The sequence below is a fragment of the Lissotriton vulgaris genome, chromosome 6, assembly GCF_964263255.1.
Source record: "Lissotriton vulgaris chromosome 6, aLisVul1.2, whole genome shotgun sequence".
Lineage (NCBI taxonomy): Eukaryota > Metazoa > Chordata > Amphibia > Caudata > Salamandridae > Lissotriton > Lissotriton vulgaris.
This window is the reverse complement of record NC_141694.1, coordinates 622,247,558-622,267,060: the sequence shown is the minus strand read 5'-3', so window position 1 is coordinate 622,267,060 and position 19,503 is coordinate 622,247,558. Positions and strand designations below refer to the sequence as shown.

At 40.4% G+C, this 19,503-nt stretch overlaps 1 protein-coding gene across 1 annotated transcript in view; it reads left to right on the top strand.

Annotated features, from left to right (window-relative positions):
* Nucleotides 1–19,503, top strand: part of FUT9 (fucosyltransferase 9) — a 603,582-nt gene that overhangs the window by 256,460 nt on the left and 327,619 nt on the right. Inside the window, exon 3 of the mRNA XM_086925245.1 lies at nucleotides 6,685–6,783. The gene's annotated coding sequence lies outside the window, so the exon portion shown is untranslated. The remainder of the gene's footprint in view (nucleotides 1–6,684; nucleotides 6,784–19,503) is intronic.

The following is a 19,503-nucleotide window of genomic DNA, read 5'->3' as shown; positions in this document are numbered from 1 at the left end:
TTTCCCTTGCCTTGGCAGAAAGTAGTCACTGCAGGCAAACCCCAGACAGCAAACAGGACAGGGAAAGTCTTCCTCCTCAGTTTCTCCAGCTCTTCTCCTTGGCAAAGGTTCTTCTGGATTCCCTGAAGTTATCTAAAAGTCTGGAGTCTGGGCCCCTCATTTTATACAGTAAATCTCTTTGTTCTCTGAGGCAGAGACACTCTTTGTCCAGCCAAAACCAGCTCTGTCCTCTCTGGTGAATCTTCCTGACAGGAGGTGGAGACAACATTGTCCTTTCAAGACCAGTCCCATTCAGGTGTGAAAGAAATTGTCACCCCTACTCTGAATGTAGCCCAGGTCTATTCAACCCTGCCCTGACTCACCCTGGAAAGGCAGGACACACCTCATCCCCCAAGTGGCTGTCTGAACAGAATGCACATCCCCAGCTCACGTTACTCCAAAGCCAGACAGACAATACACAGCCTAGCAGAGGCACACTGGATAGAGTGAGTGAGTGAGTGAGTGAGTGAAAAAGCTTTATTCGAGTTATACACTCATAAAAGCACAGGCATATAAATTCATACATTTTTAAAACATCAAACATTCTATTACAATAAATTTATAATTGAGAATACATAATACATAAGCATTAAAATTGTTACCAATTGAGATAAAATAAGCTTTTTCATGATATGCAAAAACTAAATGCATGTTGAGGTATAGGGACCTCCGCGTTACGGACCATTCCCAAAGTTTATACAATTAAAAACTCATACCATACATATTAGCCGCATTTTGTGATTAAAATTCATATATATCTCCCAGTAAATATTTGCAAGGATAAATCAAACAAAGGAAAATGTAAAATTCAAAACACATTGGGGGATAAAGCCCTCCTCCTTATGGACCATTATACACTGGATAGTTAGGCAAGAAGATACCTACTTTCTAAAAGGGGTATTTTCAAACCCAGAATGAAAAATCACTCTCATTAAAAGATGCATTTTAACATTCTGAGTTTAGGCATATCACATTTTATTTTCCTTTCTTGTTCCCCTGGGCTCTTATGCTTATAAGATGTTATAGCACTAAGCAAAGGGGTACCAGCAATAGATAACAAAATATACAAAATAGATAGCAAAAATAGTAGAAAATTAGTAAGAAAACAGTCAATTGACATACATTGTTGTTTATTTACAATGTAGACATGTTTTGATTACCGCACACGTTTCATAAATATATATTCCCAAAAATGTTCAAAGTGCCCCTGGGAGGAAGGGAAGTGGTATAGTGAAGGGTAGTGTGGGTATAAGATAGTGACATAAAAAACGACCATTATTGACCGCGCTTCGTGCATAGACGGATTAACTCCAACTTCTCCTGAAGTTGTACTAATTCACGACGGTCTACGTCGCAGCGGTATCACCGCGATGTGCCCGACCCATGGGCGAATCTTGAATGCCCCTGCCGTCACTACCACAATCCGATGGCCGATCTACCATTATCAACCTATGTTTTGAAGTTTCCTTTTGGTAAAGTGTTCCTCTCTTCCATCCTTATCTGAGACAAACAACCCTTTGGTCTTCTGCCCCGTCCCCGTCCTGATGAAGACCCCACTGCAAGGAGATAATTAGTGCCTGCCATTTTCAGGGGGTCGAAACGTCGACAGCTTTGTGTACTTTCTCAGCTCTACCCCATGAATGTGACATTGATTGTATTATGTGGAGCATGATATTTACCTAATGAATTTTTACATTGATGGTCTTTATGTCTATGTTTGACTTAAAATACATAGTACAGTGAGGCCGCTTGGCCGTTTTTTATGTCACTATCCTATACCCACACTACCCTTCACTATACCACTTCCCTTCCTCCCAGGGGCACTTTGAACATTTTTGGGAATATATATTTATGAAACGTGTGCAGTAATCAAAACATGTCTACATTGTGAATAAACAACAATGTATGTCAATTGACTGTTTTCTTACTAATTTTCTACTATTTTTGCTATCTATTTTGTATATTTTGTTAACTATTGCTGGGACCTCTTTTCTTAGTGCTATCAGTACCCAGGTCCCAGTGACTTATATTGGGTGAACCCTTTCTTATACAAATATAAGATGTTATAGCACACTCCCCATTCTATCCTTTAGGTAAAGATAGCCTTACAATAGTGAAAAACGAAATTGGCAGTATTTCACTATCAGAACATGTCACACACATCAGGGAATCTCCTACTTTTCACATACACTGCACCCTGCCCACAGGGTTACGTTGGGCCTACCTTAGGATTGACTACGATGTAAAAGAAAGGGAAGGTTAGGGCCTGGCAAATGGGTGCCCTTGCCAGATCGACATGGCAGTACCGAATTGCGCACAGACACTGCTGAGGCAGTTCCAAGTTACATTCACAAGCTGCTTATGTGGGAGGCACAATCAGTGCTGCAGGACCACTAGCAGCATTTGGTTTACAGGCCCTACCACACACAGTGCACTCTAGTAGGGTCTTAACAGTAAACCAAATAAGCCAATTGTGGAAACACCAATCCATAAAACAGTTTACAGGGAAAGCATATGCACTTTAGCACTGATCAGCAGCAGTAAAGTGCCCAGACTCATTAAACCACCAACAACAGGCCAGACAAAATACAGGAGGAAGCCAAAAAGTTCTGGGATGACCCTGCAAAAAGGGCCAAGTCCAACAGGGGTGTAAATAGATTGATTACTGCTGATTTCTCTAACACCTTTTCAAAGAAATCTGCAGTAGTAAATCCCACACAAGAAGTCACGAGTGAGTGTTCCAAGGCGTGGTTTCTCTTGGACGTTTCGGCATGCTAAAACTGTGATCCGATCCCGGCCCTCCTAATTATCATATATTTACCCTATCAAGGAGGTGCCGTATTGCCCTTCTAGGATAGGAAGGACAACAGATGCCCCAGTATCCTTCTCTATGTACACCACAATATGTTGGGACTGTAAGGAAAGTGTTTTCTTAACAAGATAAAATGTTAAAACTTTGGAGAATAAAACATTCATTTCTACTTGAGGTTCCATTCCCAATGTGCAGATTTTTCTCCCAGTAGTGTGCATGCAAACCTGCACCTAATTGGAATTCTGGTGACTTCCAAAAAAGCTATAAGTCTTCTCATCTTTTTTTACATGTCTGTTGGTGACTTGGGCCCAGTATGTCGTAGGGGCATGGCACTTAGAAATGTGTATATCGGAGTACAACTAAAGATCATTGTACATAAAAAGACACAATCGTTGTCACAAGGTTTCCACTTTTCTGTAGGAACTGTTTATTTGTTGGCCAACATAAACATTGTGATGGTGCCGGACTGAATCTGTGCACCCTCTCAGAACCTAGTAGGATAACAAATGGTTTAGGCAACCTCAGAGCATGACAACTCTGACCCCCAAGGGATCGTGGTAACAGATCTAGAACACTTTCAATCCATCACTCATGCTCACTCAGAGAGATATACAAGAAATACACATAGAGACGTTTTCAATATTTATTGAACCATTGTGATTCTTGTATAAAATATATGTGCTGCAATGATTAATAGACAGAAGGAGATGAAAGTAATTTGCAATACAAGGATAGTGAGAAGAATGAACGATTCCACCATCGTGCTAAAACAGTGTATATATGCTGGAGTATAAGTACTGTGTATAGTGTACTCCTACTTATACATTACATAACCTAAGTGCCTAGAGCGGGTGCTCTACCAAGAATGACCTCCTGGGTAATCTAAATCCCCATTACCAGAAGGCAAGGTCTGTAGGTCCCCATCTTGGTCACAGATTGGACGTCTCTCCTCACAGAGGGTAAAAAGGAATCAGCTATGCTGAAACGCTGATGACATTAATGACTTTGAAATGACAGCAGAGTTTTCCTCTAAATAGAATACGGAAATGCATGTGTATTTATAACAACAGCATTCATGCTTCCGTGTCGAGGCTTCAGCTGAGCTGACATTGTTTATTGTCACTGTGATAGCACTGTCATCTTATGGACAAATAAAAAACGACAACATTTGCCCAATGTGTGCTCAGGCCTTGTACCAAATGTTGAAGGTGTTTTGATAGTGCACTTACGAAGTGAAATTGTAAGCAATGTGGAGCAAATGTGTGTCAAAAGTCAGTGTGCAGAAAAAGAAGGCAACTTTAGAAACGCATACATGTAAATTGGCAGTGTTTTTTCCCAGGCTTAACCTAGCCACATGACAGTGTGAACTCACAATTGGTGCCAGGAAATGTCTCACACATATGGCCGGGATGCCCGCCACCCCCTCCGAACACAATCCCCAAGGATGGGAGAAGTCGGACACAGGTTTGAACTTTTGGAAGGCGGGAGGGAGTCACCCTCCCGGCAGTATTTATTAAAATATGAAACAAAATTTAAAACATTAAATAAAAGTTTCATAATTATGTACAATTTTACATTTATTACATTTCGATGAAGACATGTTCTTTGGCTAACCTTAACAGATCTCTAATACAAAGGTTTCCTAGCCGAGTCTAACATCCTGCAAATGCATACATTCTAAATTAAAATTGTACATCCTAGCATTAAGGGCCAACGGCAAGGTCTTAACCGGTGTCAGATCACTACTACCAAAACTCTCACTCTCACGGTGTGAGTGGCGCATGCGCAGAGGACTCTACCCTCATTGCCAACTGTAACTTCCCTTGTCGTGGTGGGGGCCCCCTTTCCACTCGACGCCATCTTAAAGGTCGTCCGAGTTCCTGTGTGAGGTATCTGTAGGAAGGACAGCGTGGACTTCCCCCCATCCCCACACTCTCTATCCGCCGTCGCGGATATCCGGCCCCCGGGAAATTAGTAGGAGGGGCATCTAGCCGCCTCCCCCCCTGGGAGGGGCCTATGGCCGTCTCCCCCTAGGCGACCCATCCTTAGTGGGTGCCGCCTCCCCGTGGGAGGGGCCAATGGCCGCCTCCCCCCGGGCGCTCCCATCCATTCTGGGTGGCGCCCCCTCTAGGGACCTTGAAATTACTGCTCACCGATCATAACCTTACCGCCCGACCAAAAATAAATACGACAGTTGTTTACCTACTAAGGAAGAAAAAATTCTGACATTGCCTTGATGTGTCATCAACTGCTTACTCCTACCAAGAAAACATTATCCTACAGGCAGAAGTCACATCCTTAACTTAAACATTCCTTTACTTTTCTACAAAGGAAAAAAGGCCTATCTCAGCAAAACTTTATTTAAAACAAACATTGCCATAAGGGGCTGGTGGGTGGGTCAAAATTGCTGCTTGTTCCGTCGAGGGCTCACGAGCGACGAGTGGGTGCAGCCTTCAGAGCACAGGAACAGGAGGACGCTTCTTTGGATTCCCGCTCTATTTATTCTTCTGCGGGAGGGCGTGTACCCTCCTTCGGGACGCCTACTGGGCGTGGTCTTCGGTGTAGGTGTCTAGGACAACCCCTCTTGGGCGGGAAAAGGCGCGCCCCGGCTACGCCGCTTCGGGCATACCAGCCGAGCCACGCCCCCCGCCCAAAATGGCTTCCCGGGGGGATCGGGGCACCCAACCATATGTTCGGGGGGACCGAGTGGTCGCCCTTTTCCATTTCTTTCCTAGAATATGCCTGAAGAACCCTGTAAAGGCAATTGAAGCTCAGCAATAGCACAGAGGCATTGGCTCCAGCAATGGTTATTTTATTTCCTCTAATAAGCCCCAAACACTTTTAGCAGATGAAGCAGCCATTCATTCATCATAAGATGATTTTTGCCACATTCCCTCTGAAAGTGAACAGAGTGGTTTGCTAGTCCTTCATAGGCACCTTCACAATCCCCTGGCACAATCTGTCTTCCCTCTAGAGGGATAGATCAAAATCACATGTTTTGTCATGGGAAATGAGCAGCATCAATCACAGTGATCCTAATTTGTACATCCAATAATTGCATGTTCAATTGGATCATTACAGGTCCTTGAGAAATACTAATACTAAAAAGTATAATAAACAGACTAATGGAGTTCAGTGACTTTGTCATTTAGTAAATTATGCCCTAAAGACGTTATGCAATGAGGATCAGAATCACTCTCAAATGTTTCAAAATATTTAATTATTTTGCAATGTTATACCACAATGAATAAACATATTAAAAAAATACACTCTGGTTTCTTATAAGAAGGGTGAGGATAGACAATATCACTTACAACTAAAACCTGAAGTTGCTATTAATTTATACAAATACAAATAATTCTATTGCACAATTACTTAAATTCATTGCAATTCTTGCAAAAGAATGTTTAAAAGAAGAGTTTGTGTATCGCATGGTTTATATTCATAGCGATCATCTACAGGTAAAATAGATTCGATTTCAGACATGAATTTTACAAAACGGATGTCCATCTGAGCAGAGTCACCCTTCATGCACTCCTCTAGTGCCTCTTGCCATGTTTACACATTGAGGATGCACCAAATTGGAGGCAGCCAATACAATCGCAAGGGACGCTATTAATTTACACTTAATAATGCTTTTTTAAATACATAATTCATTATAAACAAGACGATTCTTCAGTTATGTGTTAAACAATATGTGCAATGCCTCCTAGTAGCTCTCATGAGCACATGCAATTACTGCCAGAGTGTTTAAAAGTATTATGTTACTAAATTTGTGTTTTTGATTATTATTGACTAAACAAGTTATCCAAACTGTCTTCTGAAAATTGCAGGTTCAACAGGCAAACATGTTGCTTCTGACGTGGGAAGTGTACCAATGGAATATTCTCTGAGTTGAGGATATCTTGCTGTATGATGCAGAAGTGGACGAGGTAAGTAGAGATTGTAATGTATATTTCCATATTTTCCAATCAAACCATGCTCCCCGTTAATGGTTTGTGCTTAGTCATGTTTCAAATTGACCTATTAAGAATCATTTATGGCCATTCCCTATCCCTAAAAATATTTTGGCACTAGAAAGAAGTATCACCATCAGATTGTTGCTGCTCGACTGATCTCTTTAATCCAGGAATCCCTTATTCATAATGCAGTGCTTCTAAAAATCCATATATATCTTCCAGGAAGATGGACATTCATGGAAACAATGATCCCTTTGGAGGAAATCAACCCTAAGTCTTCAGTTATTTTCTAAAGGTTTCAAGCGTTTAACCAAAGCACTGCTGCAATAGTGCCTTTACTGAGGGTCTGATGTACTACTCCCATTCATAAAAAAGAGATATGGAATTTGTACACCATCTGGTTTGCAAATGGGAATGTAATGTGTTATGCAACATATGTACTTATAGACCACATAAAAACTGTACATTTGCGTGGTCTAATAAAATGGCCTGCTGATTGAATAATTATTAGGCAGGTCATAATTTGCAACTTCCTAAGACAAGCCGTGAATGCAAGGCCTGTGTGGGTGAGTAGACCTCCATCCCTGCATTTGCATTCTCAAGCAGAAAATATTTGTTATACTACCCCTTGTCCTTTAAAGGGGTAGGTGCTGCTTTTACACATACGTAAGAGCAGGCAGTGGACCCTTGGAGGACTGAGGCTGCTCCCTACCCCCCCCCCCCCCCCCCGAGGCTGCTGACGCAATTCTCAAAAGGAAAACCTTGTCGTTTGGGACAATTTCCCCCTTTGCAAATCATCTGCCACCACAGCTCTGAAGAGTGATGTGTGACCACATTTGGGGCTTCAAACCCTTGACTCATTCCATTGCAAACCTTAAATTGGAGCGGGAATCTCTTTCAGGCCCCCTCCTATTTGTAATTAGTAATGGAAAGACTTTTCAGACTCATAAAAGGGCGTTGATACATTTAAAATTAGTTTTGTTGTCACAAACCCTGAGTTTATGCAAATTGCTGGCTTTCCAACCACCAACCTTTATACTGAGGCTTCAATTGTCTAAAAACCCTTTTAGACCTACACTCTTGACTGCCGATCTCTGTATTTTTAGCCTCATGTAGCCAATAGACTTCTAACCATGATATATTGTCACAGACACCAGTTGTTGTGCTTACACTCATGCTCCCTGCACTCATTCCATCTACACATTGTTTTATCAGCTCCTGCGTCAGTTTACCACTCTATTGCACTTTGCGCTTCTTAAGTAAAGCATTGAAAAAAATTAATGTTTGCTGCATTTTTCAAGAGTGGTGCCCTCTCATTTCCTTTTCTGTCCTCCTCTGCTCCTGGTCCTCCTGTTCTTTATGAATGCACCAAACGGTTAATAGTGAACGCAAACTTGTTACCACAATCTGCCGGAATAATACCAATGAATATGTGTATTTTACCCATTCTTCGACAACCAAGGATTAACAGTGCTCCTGTTCCCAAGTCCCAAGTAATCTAGGGGCATATGGACAAGCCCCTGTCACCACGGGAACGTCATGTTTTGTGATGTACTCGTGGCGATAGGGGCCTTGCCTTATGTACAAGACAGCGTTAAGCCACTTAACCTGGCTTAACGCTGCCTTGTACATAAGGCATCCTTTCACGCTATGTTTAGAGTGAAAGGGGCATGCAGTGTGTGTTGCAGTGGGCATTCCAGCCCAACACCCATTGTATTTGACGTGCCCCCTATGTAAAAGGGTGGCGTTTATAGGAGGCAGCACAAAAATTAAGTTGGAGAAACGAGGAGAAATGCATTATTTCTCCTCGTTTTTTTCTTTTTACATGTGTTCTGGCTTGTGCAGCACACATAGAAAAAGCAAAATGCCATTGCTTGTTCATATACAGGAAGGTGTCCCTTCCTGTACATAAACAAACCTTTAAAAAAAAAGCCATTTTGTAACTTTCTTGTGTGCTGCACACATGAAAGTTACAAAATGGCATTTTAGGATTGTTTATGGGCTGGAAGGAACACCTTTCTACTCATAACCAATCCTCCCTTGCATGCAGACACCCTTGCACTCTGGTGCAAGGGTGCCTGTGTTGCCTTTGCAGGGGGAAAAACAAGGCTTCACCACATTATTGTAAATATGGTGCAGCCTTGCGTTTCCGAAGTGGCAGAGAGTGCCGTAAAGCCCAGGCGGCTAACGACATGCTCCGCCACTTCATTGTACATATCCCCCTAGTGTTTTAAAGCTGTCAAACACATAACTGAATACTTTATTGAAAAAGTAACTGGTGTTTACCCTTGCAGTTGATTTCCCCTCTGATCTTTAAGGGAATGAAATGCACCACAGTCATGTTGGAGAAAAAAGTCTATAATTTCTCACTCATATTTGCCTTGATTATTGTAATTGTCATGCTAGTTTGAGCGCTGTTCTTCAAAAAATACAGCACATTTTCTTCAGTTGCTAAGATACACTTTTCTGACCTTTGAATGCAGTTTCTTGTAATGACCAAAACATATTTTTTTTGCTTTTAATGTACTTGACTGATGGGATGTTGGGAAAATTGTTTAAGTGGTCATTTTAAAATATAAGCACATATGAAATAAATAAACAAAAACACTTCAGGTAGGTTAACAGGGTCATTTATTTGTACGTTTTCAGAATGACTGTCATATCATCCATCATCTGGGGTCCAAAAGATAGATTTTTAAGCTTATGCTGTCTGCTTGTTTTGTGGAACCTAAAGGCAATATAAAATGCATCATTTTTCAATTGGGTGATCAGTTGGGTGATCTGATGCACTTGATTTAATATCACACTGCTTTTCCATGCACTATCTGGTTAAAATGTATTGTAATCAGTATCACTCAAAATTCCATGGGCCTCATTTATGAAAAGTGACGCATCGCTGCGTGAAAACAGCGATGCGTCACTTTTCTCTGCGCACTCCTTACGACATTCCTGATGCGTCATATTTAATGTATGACGCATCATGTCGCAAGGAGTTACAGATACATCAGTATTTCTGACGTATCTGTAAGCGCAAAAGTGACGCATTGCTGGAGTGTGTCGAAAAAGTGACGCAACTCCAGCAATGCGTCCTTTCACATGGGGAAAGCCCCATGTGAAAGGGCTTGCGTCAGTCTTACGCCTGCTGTGAGGCAGGCGCAAGATTTTGACGCAACAGCGTCCTAAAAGTGACGCAGTGAAATCTCATAGAATTCACTGTGTCACTATACGAGGCTTTTTGCGGGGGAACGCCCCCTCTGCATACATTACACCTGACGCAGGTATAATGTGGCGCAGGGGTTTAAAAAGTGACGCATCTACCTAGATGCGTCACTTTTTAAATATGGAGCAACAAGGTGCATTTTGTACGCCGCTGGTGCCTCACAAAAAGTGACGCACCGGCGGCGCAAAACTGACGCAAGGCCTCATAAATAAGGGCCAAGGTGTTTAGCATCCAGAACTGAAAATCTTGAGTAAAACACTATCCATACTAATTTCTTGAAATTCCGAAGTGCATCTGACATTGCAACTATCTTGCCCAATATTCAGCTCGGACATCATTTTCCTGGATCACTTTAAAATGTGTTACACTGTTTTAGGATTATTGGCGAAGAACTATGTGCATGATGTCCTTCTTCTATTTTCTAATAACAACAATACGATTCATCCTAGAATAAAAGTGCAGTCTCATAGCTTAGAATGCACAATTTGTTCCCTACACAAGTTGGGAAAGGCAACAATATTAAAATGCTACTGACAATAGCTGAATACATGTCAGCTTTCACTACAACATGTACCCATCAGCTTTGAATTTGCATGGACTATGAGCAATATTGCCTCTACAATAAGTTTTTACCGACAACAAAAAATATGTTTACTTTGGCAACTTTTTTGGCGCTTCTGCGCTTTTGTGTTCGTTGGAAGCTGCCAATATTAACGGAATTGAAGCCAGAAGTGATTACTAAAAGTTTTCATCAGAATTCTGTGCTCGTGATGTTCTGCTTTTGCATACTGTGAGATGGAACATAATGGCTCGATGTGTTCCATTAGAATGCAGCATTTAGTCTAAGGTATTTTGTTCATGCTGAATGTGTCAGCCAAGTGTCACAGTGTAATGGCCAGTGTCAGAATAACAGACAAGCGAGGACCCTTAACGAGCTATGGAGCTTTAAATGTATCATTATGTGTCAGAATGTGAATGGTCTGAAAGATATTGCAAATGATAAGTTAATAACTATGCACAGATGCAATGTGACAGAAGGTCCATGTCACCTCAGCTGAAAGAGGAGGACCACTGAAGTTAATGCTAAGCGTTTATGTGAAGGAGTTGGCTTGCCCACTTATCTGTTTTAGTTCACTTTTCTTTATTCGTCCAAGGTAGACCATTGATAATTTGTCTGTGATTTTGTTTTTAATAAACACCTTGTTTATACAGATATATTTGAATGTGGCTATCATATGTTCTAAATGTGGCGGCAATTCAGGTAGATAAGTCAGATAATAATAAAGAAGAAATAAGAAGCATTTAATTAGCCTTGTTTAACAACATTTAATATAAATATATAGCGATCAAACACTTATAATAAAGACGCTGTCATTTGCTAAAAGTCAAATCCGAGCAAGTTTTTTTAATGAAAAATCAGTGAGGATAGCTGCCAGTAACCTTTTACTGTGAGGGCCAGCAGGCTCAGGTATCCAAATGAGAGCGGCCCTACTGAATGAACAGGGAAACGTGAGGCTAAAATATTTATACAAATTATTTGGTTCAACAACTCTTTGCAACTTTTAATTACGTAAAGAGTCTGCGCAATCTTTGAAAAAAACGCTCTCTCTTCACCATTCACCATATTATCACTGATGACCATTCTAGAGTGTTCTTTTTTTGATGGTATCAACTGAGATTTTGAGATCAACTGTGACGTCATTCACAGGGTACAATCAACAAAGAGATGCCAGTACTGCACTTAAATTCAATATTTTGATAAATTGAGTAACAATCCTCAATTCAAAAAGACCAATGATTCAGTCTACAATCCTATGAATATTTCTTTTTATTTTGAATTTCTTTTATATATATTTTTTTCTTTGGTTGAGAAAATGCTTTTAAACGAACATTTTTTACACAAAAGAAGAGACTTGTAAGGTGTATACAAAAACATATAATATGTACAAAAACAACAATTTATCACAACTCAAATCCAATATGTATTATTTTGCAAAACGTTTGGGGGACACATTAAACATTCAAAAAGACTACACTTAGTGCACTTAGAGACATAGACACCCAAGACAAGACAATTTGACAATGATATGCCAAGAGTTCACCGTTCTAAAGTAAATGTAAACGCCCTGTTTTTAATAAAGTTTTTGTTGAACCACAGGTGCGGATACTAGTGCTTAGTACAAGATTTGTTCAAGCTTATTTTATGCAGTAGACCATCCAATAATTCAATTTTTAAGTTTTTAGTCATGAGGAGATTGGTCTAATGAGGAAACGATGATTTTTCAAAAGGACAGGGGTCGACGCGTTTCGAATCCCTTATGTGACAGGGATTCTCATCAGGACCATGTGGGCTCAATCTAAAAAATAAATGAATAAACATTCTGTCAGTCATGCTGGGCAACACTCAACTTCAAACAGTCACACACTCTCTCAGATCATACCTGTGTTTTAAATTTCAGTAGTCGGTCTCCCACAAGATGGTTTGCTCATATAGCTGTAATGTATAAATTTGAATGAGCATGATTAAAGTCAATATGCCAAAGAAGCAAACCAAATTGATGGTATACACCAATCTGAGTACTTACATGAATCGGCAATGTGACCACGTGGTCAGATTTATTCACTTTCTTCAAACGATTCTAAAAAGAAGGGAAAGGATGTCTTGTTAACTTTGGCACTGTGAAGATACACGTGTGGGCATATTTAATTCATAAGCTTAGAGGGCCGGGTGTTAGACGTTTGCTATGTGAGTACCGAGGGTCACATATTAGGCGTGTTGTCGTGCCCGTATTCGTTTTACGGAGGGAAAGGTGGTAACTAATTAAGAAAGGCGCTTCGGTATTCCGCGAACAATGGCAGCGTGTGGAACTAAAATCGGGCATACGGATTCCCGAGTACGTCCGAGTTTTGCAATCTAGTTACGCGGGGAATAATCTTACCGGTATTAATTGTACAAGTCTCCTCCATACGCATCCACGTCCATTACTGAGGCGCGTTTGTGTTAGTCCCGGTTGATCCGGTTGTTGAAATGAGTTCAGACCCGCTGCTTGGGTTGATGGGAATTGTAGTTTGTTGGCCCATTAAGGCAGTATTTGTGCAAAATGTGTGTTTGGTCCTTTTATGTGGCGTATTCAGCGTGACATAAGTCAGATGAATTAGGAACATTTTCGGTCGCTCAATCTCAAAAAAGAATTGACATGCTGTTTTATGTGGAGCTATCGCCAATTCAAATAGGGCAAGTTGATTAAGAGCATTAGATCCTTGGTAGGAGTCACATATGGTTTATTGTAGATCGCATATTAGAAGAAAAGTGTCAAAGGGTCTGTGAATTGACTGACTTTGTGGGAGAACAAACGACTCTGTTTATAAGTTGTAAAGTTCCGACATTTCATTTAAGCCTCGAGTGGCTGAGTTGAATTTCAGGATCAACATTGCTTCTCGTTGTTTGAGTTTGGCCTCTAAATCTCCACCCCTCTGGTCGTGCTCTAACTTCGAGATGACAGTCCATCTAAAATCGAGGTCCCCATGTGACTCATCGATCCAATGTTGTACAAGAGGTGCTGTGGTGATTTTTCTCTTTATTCTAGATTTATGTTGAGATATTCTCTGTCTGATTTCTTGATTTGTTTTTCCTATGTATAATTTGGCACATGGGCATAGGATGGCGTAGATCAAGTTCTTGGATTTGCAATTTGTGAAAGCATTGTGCTTCCATGAGATTCCTTCGTGTTGGAATACATTCCCTTCAATTGTAGAGTTGCAGCACAGGCATGTGCCACACTTTTTGTGTCCTGTGACTGGTGGTAAATTGACAAACTCACGTATTGTAGGTGCCTTCTTGACAGGGACAGCTGCCCTGATGACTTGGTTCGCAATGCTCTTGTCCTTTTTAAAGGCAAAAAGTGGTTTGGCGTTTAACTGTGTGTCAACATCTTTTATCAGATGCCAGTTCTGATGAATGACCTTTTTGAGAAAGTTAGATGAGGCTCCGAATGTGGTAACACACACTGTGCGCTCAAGTTTTTTCTTTTCTTTCTTCCTCAATAGTTCTTCTCGTGGTGTCCACCACGCGCGTTTTATTGCTTGTTTGATCAATTTAGACGGATAGCCTCGATCCAAAAGTCTCTCCATGAGCACGTTAGCATGATGCATATACTCGTCTTTGAATGAACAATTTCGACGTATACGGAGGAATTGGCCTATTGGTAAGTTTTCTTTCAGACTGCGCGGGTGGTTACTTGAAAAGTGTAAGGATTTATTGCGGTCAGTCTCTTTTCTGAAGAGAGTAGTCACTAACTGTCCATTTGTACAATAGACTTCCACGTCTAGAAAGGAAAGTCTTGTGGGTGATGATTGAATGCTGAATTTAATGTCCCTTGTGCGATTATTTAGCCATCCATGGAAATCAGCTAGTTGTTCCGTTGTGCCTGACCATGTGAAAAAAATGTCGTCAATGAAACGAACCCAACCCCCTATCCATTGTGAGAAGGGGTTGTTGTTGTGTACGTGTCTGTCCTCGTATTCACTCATGAAAAGTATGGCAAGCTCTGGGGCAAAGGGACAGCCCATGGCTACTCCCTTTATTTGTAGAAAGAAATCCTCATGGAATTTAAAGTAATTTTTAGTCAAAGCCATTCTAGCCAGTTTCAAAATGAAGTCCGTGGGAATTCTTGCTGGACGATCTCTTTTGTCCAAGACGATTTCCACCACTTCCAGAGCCTGGTCTTGGGGGATTTGAGTATATAGTGAAACTATATCCATGCTGACTAATAAATCCCGGCCTTCAGTAAATGGTAATCTTTGCAATTTACACAGAAAATCTGAGGTATCTCTCAAAAAAGATTGTACTGTCAATGTGAACGGTTTGAGGAAGAAGTCGATAAACTTGGAGATGGGTTCAAAAAGTGAATCACACCCCGATATTATGGGGCGTCCCGGAGGCGATTTGGCATTCTTGTGTACCTTTGGAAGTACATAGAACAAGGGAGTTCTTGGGTGTTTATTAACCAAATAGTTGAATTCTTGTTTACCCAAAAAACCTTGTTCAAAACCATCCTGTAGTATTTTCTCAAGTTCTCTCTGGAATTCAGTCGTTGGGTCTGATCGTATTTTCCGATAACATTCTATGTCAAGTAGCTGTCGATGGGCTTCCGCTATATATTCATTGGTGCCCCAAATAACAATCGAGCCGCCTTTATCGGCTTGCTTGACTATGATATTCTCATCATTTCTGAGAGAAAAAAGTGCATCTTTTTCTTTTTTAGACAAATTATGTTTGATGAAAGGTTTATTCTTTTTTTCTTCAGTTGCAATAGCTGACAATACAGTTTTCTCAAAATATATCACTTCTTTAGGTGTTTTAAAAGCTGGTGGACAAAAGGTAGATTTCCTCTTTAAACCCGTGGTTTCTGTTTGCGACATTGTTTCTTTGCCTGAAAAAAATGCAATCAGACGGATTTTTCTGCAAAACTCAATGAATTCAAGCTTGAGTCTAACAAAGTCTTGAGGTTTTGTAGGGACGAACGTAAGTCCCTTTTCCAATACACTTAATTCCGACGAGGAAAGAACTCTGTTGGAGAGATTGATAACTGACGAAGTCCCTAGTTTTTGTAATTTTGTCGCCTCGTCGACATCTCCCATGGCTGGTTGTATCTTGTTTTTCCGCGCGGTTTCGGTTGGCCTTGATCTAAAAAAGGCTGTTGTTGCTGTTGTTTATTTTGTTGAAAGTTTTGTTGATATTGCTGCTGTTGATAACCTCCCCGTCGATTGAATTGGGGTCTATATGTCCCTGGTTCAGAGTCACTCCCTCCTGACGATGATGTATCTGAGAAGGTTAGGTATTTTGTTCGGGATCGACCTTGATTGTCCGATAAGAAGCGTCTCGCTTCTGGGCGAGAGTAAAAATCCTGTTGCAAATAAGGGTAGGTCTTTTCAAAAGAAAAATTCCGTTTGTCTCTATCGAAATTGTTTTCTTTCTGTTGCACCGTATAATCCTTGAATTCCAGGATTTCCTTTTCAACTTTTTCAAGAAGATTTTTAGAGTCTTGAATCAATGGGTTTGCTTTAATTTCCGTTTCCAATTTTTCGATCTCCTCCAATTGGGCTATAGATAATCTTTGTGCCGTTTCAATTGTTAGAACCATTAAGTCTCTGCTACATTTGATTTCAATGTAACTGAATCCTTTTTTATATATATCGTCTTCCGTAAAAATCAAGGGAATGTTTTTTACAATCAAACCTGTTGGTATAGTGCCTGACCTGAGGTGTTGGAGAAGGTAGTGGCCATGTAAATCCGTCCGGATTTGTTTTTTCTTCAACCTAATTAATTTGTCCGATTCGTTGTTTGTTTGTGCGGTACTGCTGAGAGTAGCGGAACCGAAAGAAGGAGGGTTTTTGAGAAGATTTTTTATGTGATCTTCGCTATATGCGAAGGTTTGTTCCTCTGACATATTAAATTGACAGTCTGAAGATTGAGTCGATCAACAGTCATACGGCAAGCACTCCAAATACACTCATTCACATACACACACCATACACTCGTGTACTAATGGAACCTAATATTCAAAGAAAAAGGTGGGAGGGTTCAGACTGGAGAAGAAATCCAACAGTGAACCAAAACTAACCGTGTTTGAGTGGTCGAGGCTTAAACAGCAGTGTAAAGAACCTCGCGGGTATGCACCCGCTATTATAAGTGGCAACAATGAGGGTTCTGGCTAAAGCAGTAAGGCTGCGCCAATATAAAAATCAACAAAGAGATGCCAGTACTGCACTTAAATTAAATATTTTGAAAAATTGAGTAACAATCCTCAATTCAAAAAGACCAATGATTCAGTCTACAATCCTATGAATATTTCTTTTTATTTTGAATTTCTTTTATATATATTTTTTTCTTTGGTTGAGAAAATGCTTTTAAACGAACATTTTTTACACAAAAGAAGAGACTTGTAAGGTGTATACAAAAACATATAATATGTACAAAAACAACAATTTATCACAACTCAAATCCAATATGTATTATTTTGCAAAACGTTTGGGGGACACATTAAACATTCAAAAAGACTACACTTAGTGCACTTAGAGACATAGACACCCAAGACAAGACAATTTGACAATGATATGCCAAGAGTTCACCGTTCTAAAGTAAATGTAAACGCCCTGTTTTTAATAAAGTTTTTGTTGAACCACAGGTGCGGATACTAGTGCTTAGTACAAGATTTGTTCAAGCTTATTTTATGCAGTAGACCATCCAATAATGCAATTTTTAAGTTTTTAGTCATGAGGAGATTGGTCTAATGAGGAAACGATGATTTTTCAAAAGGACAGGGGTCGACGCGTTTCGAATCCCTTATGTGACAGGGATTCTCATCAGGACCATGTGGGCTCAATCTAAAAAATAAATGAATAAACATTCTGTCAGTCATGCTGGGCAACACTCAACTTCAAACAGTCACACACTCTCTCAGATCATACCTGTGTTTTAAATTTCAGTAGTCGGTCTCCCACAAGATGGTTTGCTCATATAGCTGTAATGTATAAATTTGAATGAGCATGATTAAAGTCAATATGCCAAAGAAGCAAATCAAATTGATGGTATACACCAACTTGAGCCTCCCACATGGCAGCCTCCAACTTGATCCTACAAAGCAACATATTGAAGTCCACCATTTCGAATGCTACAAATAGGAATGGCCAGTTTATGTGACCTGGCTCCTACAGAAAATGCAATACTATGTATACATATATTTTATTATTTCTCATAGAGGACTTGTTTTAGCAAAGTTTCACCTGCATAACCCAGTAACCACATGTCTTTCACAAAATTAGGAACCACATCTCAATGAAGTTCAGTGCATGCTCTTACAATGAGAGGCGTGCAAGGGTGTAAAAGGCTCATAAAATAGCCAATTCATTATGTTGTGGGTCATTCAATATATCAATTTGTAGTTTTAAGAACAAGAAAATAGATGTGCACCTTTCAGTTACACTGGGATCGAATGTGATCCCATGCACCTCCGCAATCGTTGACAGGAAGGACAAACAGACAAACGACTGAAAATTCGATGGTTCAAGGCAAGGGCCACTTTTGAGGCTGGGAGTTTGCTACAGATATTTGACTGACAACTGAAACTGAAAATGTTTTTGCAAATTGCAATGGTGTTGCATCTCAAAATGATAATTAGTGTAATTAAAAGCAAGGCCAGTAAAACTGGTATGTCAAAAACTATGCACAAAACCACAATGAAGGCAAATCGTCTTGTTGATTGGTTCGTTCTGGGACTTTTCACGCCTTTCGAACATTTATTTGTTTGCACCAGTGCAAATAAACCAAGATTTTAGTTTTGATATTCAGCAGGCTGATACACAGAGAATAAAAGACAGATTAGGACATTAAAAGGGCCACCCTGTGAATGACAATCCTCAATTCAAAAAGACCAATGATTCAGTCTACAATCCTATGAATATTTCTTTTTATTTTGAATTTCTTTTAAATATATTTTTTTCTTTGGTTGAGAAAATGCTTTTAAACGAACATTTTTTACACAAAAGAAGAGACTTGTAAGGTGTATACAAAAACATATAATATGTACAAAAACAACAATTTATCACAACTCAAATCCAATATGTATTATTTTGCAAAACGTTTGGGGGACACATTAAACATTCAAAAAGACTACACTTAGTGCACTTAGAGACATAGACACCCAAGACAAGACAATTTGACAATGATATGCCAAGAGTTCACCGTTCTAAAGTAAATGTAAACGCCCTGTTTTTAATAAAGTTTTAAATAAAGTTTTATTAAAAACAGGGCCTCAACAGATGGATCTCCTTCTACATCCCCAACCGCCAGCTACGCTCCGCTGACCTCTCACTCACCACCGTCCAGTGCATCCGAAGAACAACCACCAGTGGGAGATCCTTCTCCCACCTCGCCGCCAAAACATGAAACACTCAACCACTGAGCCTATGATAGACCAAGACCTGCTGACCTTCAGGAGGATACTTCAGAATTGGCTGTTCGATCAGTAGCGCGGAAGTATTTCGGGGTTCCCAAGGCCTACACCCTCCGGAGATAACCCACTCACACTCAAGAACTGTTGGCACGGAAACTGTAAAAGGCAAAGAACAAGTTTATTAGGACCCCATGGGGTGGTGGTACACTCAAACAGCACCCTTCGGCAATGCAAGAGGTATCACACCGAACATCGGTGCGACCTCATTTTATATACAGTTTTGGGGCAATAAAAGATAGGCGGCACAAGTTAAGACACATTTTCGAGACATATATGGTCATGTTTTGGAATACTGCCAGCTCATTGGAGAGGGCACAACTCCGCTGGTCAGTTTGGTGCACATTCCTGAAGATCTACGGGTCAGTGGGAGCTGCGCATGTGCGGCTTGACCAGTACTAAAAATAGCCTGTTGCTGGGCAGACAAGAGTGGTCAGTGGAACGGACAACGGACTAAAGGGC